Source organism: Artemia sp. Qi Xiang Cuo, chromosome 14, assembly GCF_049724085.1.
Source record: "Artemia sp. Qi Xiang Cuo chromosome 14, ASM4972408v1, whole genome shotgun sequence".
Classification (NCBI taxonomy): Eukaryota; Metazoa; Arthropoda; class Branchiopoda; order Anostraca; family Artemiidae; genus Artemia; species Artemia sp. Qi Xiang Cuo.
In genome coordinates, this window is record NC_142807.1 from 32992437 (window position 1) to 32998436 (window position 6000).

The window sequence follows — 6000 nt, forward strand, 5'->3', positions numbered from 1 at the left end:
GTACTAAACAATTATTACTTTCATTGAAACTTGTCAAAAAGTACTACTTCTATCAGGGAATGCAAAACGTAGTACTTTCCTACTGGTTCTAGACATTTACCCCCCCCCCCTGGCGATTACCCCCCGGAAAAAATAACCCCACGGAAAAATTCCCCTCCCGTGGAAAATAAGGCTTTCCAAATTTGAGCATTTTTTTCAGTTTTATTTCTTAATTTCCGCAGGGGGAAGGAATTTTGGTACTTGTGAATTATGCGCCACTCACTCAAGTTTACGCTGAGTAAAATTCGAGAAAACACTGGTTTTTTTCGTTAGTTTCTTCATTACTTTAGAAATAAATTTGGGCTATAGATTTGCATATTAGGGGAGGGTAAAGTATAGCGGGACAAAATATATGGGGAATTTATAATTTGGGCTGTATATTTGCACATAGGGGAGGGGTAAAGTATTTGGATAATTTGAAGTCAGAAAACAATTCTTTCTAGGCATATGGCCGCTAAAAAATTACAGATGAATAGTGAGGTATCTGGAAATTTTTGATTATGTGTGATTTATTATTTTCATTTGTTAATAAACCCATTGAACATTAAAATGTTTTTTCCAAGTGTTAAATGTTTTATTTCAATGACCGTTTTTCCCAGTACTAAGTACTATTATTAGGTTAATGTAGCGTTTCATATAAATTTAGAAATGAATTGTTTATATAGTCCCAAGAGTGAAATTGAATTCACCAAATCTTGGAGACCTGCTCCTCCTGTCTGTTTAAAGAAAACGGATGCATAATTGAATCTTTGTTCTTTTTAATATTACATTTAATTTGTGTAAATACGTCTATTTTTTGCTAGTAAAAGAACACCTCAATGTCAATATAAAACATCATTCGACCATTCTATATGAAGACAAGACGGCTGATAAATCTCCCACCTAAATATTAATGCCAGGCAGCATTTTCAGTTTAGGGCTCTGTTTATTTGTCTTGTTTCTTTTATGAAAGACTGTTTTTGTCTAATTTTTACACTGATAAAGATTTTTTACATATGAATTATTTATCCTAAGAGTTTTTCCTCCTTGTAAAATCTTAAAAACAGAAAAAAAAACAAATAATGTACAGAAGTTTTCTTATTTAACACAGTATATACTAAACTAGGTAGAAGAGAAAGAAGATTAGATAAAAAGTTGATAGATTAATTTTTTATTTGCAATAAAAAAAAAAACCTACTGCTATCAAAAAAAGAATTTAAAAATAACTATGGAGGCATTAGATTTAATTTTGCAAAGCTATTCTGAGAATTCGTCAATAAAATGCTTTGAACCATAGTATCTTTAATGAAAAGAATAACAAAACTATAATTTCAAGTATTTATTGGCTCTCTAAAATTAAATAGTTGCACAAGGTATTGTTTTGTATAAGGACAGTGGAAGAAAAGTTACTGTAAAATAATTCGTGAGAAAATAGTTTTTACATACATTTAAAAATAAATTTGATAAAAACAATTTAGATTAGGTACTCAGCTTGAGAGTACGAAGGGATTAAATGAGTAAATTTCCACAATAGGTAGTCCTTGCTGACAAATTACTTAAATTATTATTTACTCCAATTATAAAATAGTTTCTAATTTTCACTCATACTTGTATCGATGCCAGACAAATCAATAATATTATATTCATATATTTTTTTTAGACACATTAATTAATTGTAAGACGGATATCAATAAAGTACAGATAAGCAATCAACGGAAAAGCAACCAACGAAAATCGATTTTCGATGGTTTCTGTTTCTTTTTCTTTTGTTTCTTTTTGTTTAGCCCTGAGGACGACTCGGCGGAGGTCCTTGTCGAAATATTTGCTTATTTCTTCTTCTTCATGTTTCACCACTGGCTGACAAAATCCTCGTTTTTTCACCTTTTTTTTTATTTTGTTATTTTCTTTCGTCTCTGAGTTTCATTTGTCATGTATAGCCAGTGTGGTCTTAGAATATATTTACGTCAGTGAATATAGATTGATTATTGAATGATTGAATGTTTGGTAAATATTTATGTTTTTTTTATGACAAATTTCCAGATGTCATTTAGGCGAGTCTTTCCCGATCTTATGATTGGATCAAAATTACTTGCCATAAGACCTAACCCAAAAAGGAATCTTTTGGATTTATCTTTGATTAGGCTTCGCCCAGAACTTGTTTATTCTGATTGTTTTTCATATTTTTCTTAAATAAAATCTATGTTTTTTTCAAACTCAACTTATGATAATAGACTTTTCTGGAGGGTACTTTGAAAAATTCGATTTTCTTAGGTGTTTAATTAAGTCTAAAAAGTCTGAAATCATTTGTGCTTTACAAAAACCAAATATATTGCAAATACTTTCAATTATATTTAGAATATTGACAAAAAAAATGGAAATTACAGTAAAATAAAATCTTGAATTTTGAGTTTTTAGCAGTTATTATTAATATATATGAAATATTCAGATTATTTTTATTAGCTCTTTCCGGTAATCTTGGTTATCACAGTGATTTTCTATTTTTCCGTCATTGATGTTAGGAAAAAAGCATAGTGTTCAAGATAATATAGTTTTTAATAAAACGGAAATGATCCAAAAACCTTTAGTTTTCTAAGTTTAGGGGAGGTGAAAAAGGGTATTAGCCAGACTCCTGTTTCGAGTAATCTTTGTTTATTTTGAGTTTGATCTGGATACCCGTACCATTATACATAAACGTAGTCAGTTTACTTTTCAAATTTTATAGTAGAGAGAAATATAACTTTAAATTGTTTTTGCGAATCGGAATATGGCTGAAAAGTATTTTTCCAAGCAACTATATAGGTAAAATTTACCTGATTTTTTCATTTGCTATGTTGTAATTAGTCTATTGCTTTTAGTTTACAAGGAAATGGAGTAAAAACCTTTAAGGATAATATTATTTTCCCAGAAATAGAAAAAATAGATCGCAAAAACGGTTTTAGTCCGTCTAACTTGTATTCTTTTTGGTAAACAAAAGTAAAAATTGGCAAGAGCCAGATATCAATATTGAGTATAAGATAGTAAAAGCGTGAAATTTTTGTGCTGATTTTGTCTGGCCAGTTTGAGTGAACAAAACTACATATGTACATATGAGCCAGAAAGTATTAGAACAAGAAGTATCAGGCTCACTGCTCTTCAAGGGGCTCTGATTCTTCAGTCATGAAATCTATTGATAAAGTGCCGTGCAAGAGTTTCTTTAAAAAAGAATGACACTGCCCATGAAGTAGTACCAGCAGCGACAGAAGATAGTCGTATTTTCCTTTGCTGATTAAGTTCATATTTGAATATTTGAGTATCACTTTTTTGTTATTGTTTTCCCTCTTTTCTACAAGCTAACTGCTCTAAGCGGCTCTTCATCTCCCCTCAAATGTACAAGAGATCATCTTCCCTCACCCCTCAAATGTACAAAAAATTCTACCCCAAAGGTTGTTCAGCCCAAAAGTTTTATGGTCTGCCTAAAAACTTCTTAGCCACCAATTTTAAGGCTGTTTTAAGCAAACAGAAATCTTATATAGAAAATTCCATACATCTTGTTTCGAAGTTAAGAAATCAAAGTATAACAGAAAAAACCATCTTATCTAGTTTTGATGCAGTTTCTATGTACACTTCATGCGATGTCCATAAATTTGAGCAAGCCTTACAAAGAAAATTAGAGAAACATTCCGCTTGGTCAGATTACAAAACTTTGGAAATTGATACGAAAATTACGCTTGTTCGTCTTTGCAACAAGTTCTCTTCGTATTTTAAGTTCCATGAAAAATTTTCCCTTCAAATCATGGGCCTATCCATGGGCACTGTTTTGTCTTTTTATTTGGCAAATTTTTACATGGATTTCTTAGAACAATCCGCTCTGAATTGTTTCCGCTTAAGAAACCCTATCTGGTTTCGTTTCGTTGATGATATCCTTTCTCTTTGGGAACATGGACAGGACTCTCTAAGAGATTTTTTGGCATATTTGAACTCTTTTGATTCAAATCTCCAGTTCACAATGGAACTGGAAGATTCAGGAAAGGCTCCTTTCTTGGATGTTTGGATTATAAAAAATACCCCTAGCCTTAATTTTCTGTATACAGAAAGCCGACCCATAATGATTGGTATCTACATTTCTCTTCAAATCACCCCCCTTCTTTGAAAAGAGGGGTAATAATCTCTTTAGTCGACAGAGTTTTAAAAATCTCTTCACATAATTATGTAAATTCTGAATTAAACTATATCAAATATATTCTATTCTGCAATGGTTACCCAATAAACCTTAAAGAAAATATCATAGATAGACGATTAAAAAATATAAAACAATAAAATAGGGATCCCATCCCCCTTGATTCAGTTATTCCGGCAATTGATAAAATAAACTTTCACGGCTTTACCATACATCTCAAAACTTAGTGATAAACTTGGAAATTTTTTAATAAACATAATCTCTCTGTTTCTTTAAAAACTGAACAAAAGTTGAACATTGTTTCAACTCAGGAAAAGATAAAACTGACCCTGTACTAGGTAGTGGTGTCTACAGAATCCCATGTTCATATGGGAAATTTTACATTGGTAGGACCCATCAAAAACTTGGTGAACGTTTACATGAACACAAAATTTCAATAAATATGTCCCTAAGATTGGAAAATAAATATGAAAACTTTGATTCAGCCTTGGTCCTGAATATATTTGAAAATCTTGCACATATAGTTGTTGTTGAGGAGGCAACTTTAATATTTACTGTAAATGGCCTACCGCAATCTTTCAAAGAGGTAATTGAGATAAAAAAAAATACATAAACAGAAATTTGGCATTAAATAGAGACACTGGAGATATTTCACTATGCCCAATTTATAACAATTTAATTTTAAAAAGACTCAATCAATATTTTCACCAAATCTAAATTAAGAGAACCTATTTCCATATCTGTTGAAAACCGAAAGTGTAGACCAGCTAAGGCTATTGCAAGGCAAAAGGACTTTTGCTCGATCATCTTGGTAATTTTTGTTTTTTTGTTGATTCCTACCTGGTTTTTATTTAGTGTCTGTTCTGTCGTTGTCGGGCAAACTTCGAAAGGTTAGATTTTCGTTGTTTTTTTTCTTTTTGATTTTTTTTTAGCACTGAGGACCACTTGGCGGAGGGCCTTGTCGAATTACTTGCTTGTTCTTTGTCTTCATATTTCACCTCTGGCTACGAAAATCCTCGTTTTCTCACCTTTTTTTTATTATATTTTACATATTATTTTATTTTCTCTTTTAGTTTCATATGTCATGTATAGCCAGTGTGGTCTTAGAATGTATTTATGTTTTGAGAATATGCTAAACCGACATAGAGTTGCAGGAAAAGATATAGAGGAAATTGAAAAACTTCGTGATACCTTGGATGTGAAGGACGATTTGTTTTTTGAGGAAGAATTAGCGACAGTACTAAAAGGATCAAGAAATAATAAGGTCCCGGATGTTAAATCAGTTTCTTGAATATGGCAATTCTGAAGTGTAAAATAAGTTACTGAAGATTATGAATATGATTTCTGAAAAAGAGGAAGTACCCAGCGACTTTAAGAAACGTTACTTAAACCACTGTATAAGAAAGGTGATAAGAGTGAGTGTGGTAATTACCGAGGCATTAGTCTGGTCTCCGTAGGTAGCAAATTACTTAATAATATGATACTCTATAGATTGAGATATGCTGTAGACAAATTCTTAAGAGAAGAACAGTGTGGTTTTAGAAACGGTAGAGGATGTGTCGACCAAATTTTCACTCTTAGATTTATAATTCATAAGTGTCTGAGTTATTAAGCACCTATGGTCCTCAGCTTTATAGATTATGAGCAAGCATTCTATTCTGTTGATAGAAGAGCTTTAGCAAAGGTTTAATGCTTGTATGGTATACCAGAAAAGCACTTTAGAGTGATTAGTGCTATGTACAAGAATAACACTGCTGCGGTTAAGGTAGGAAATGACGTTAGCATCTGGTCTCGTATTAAATCATGAGTTGAGCAGGGTTGTGTGG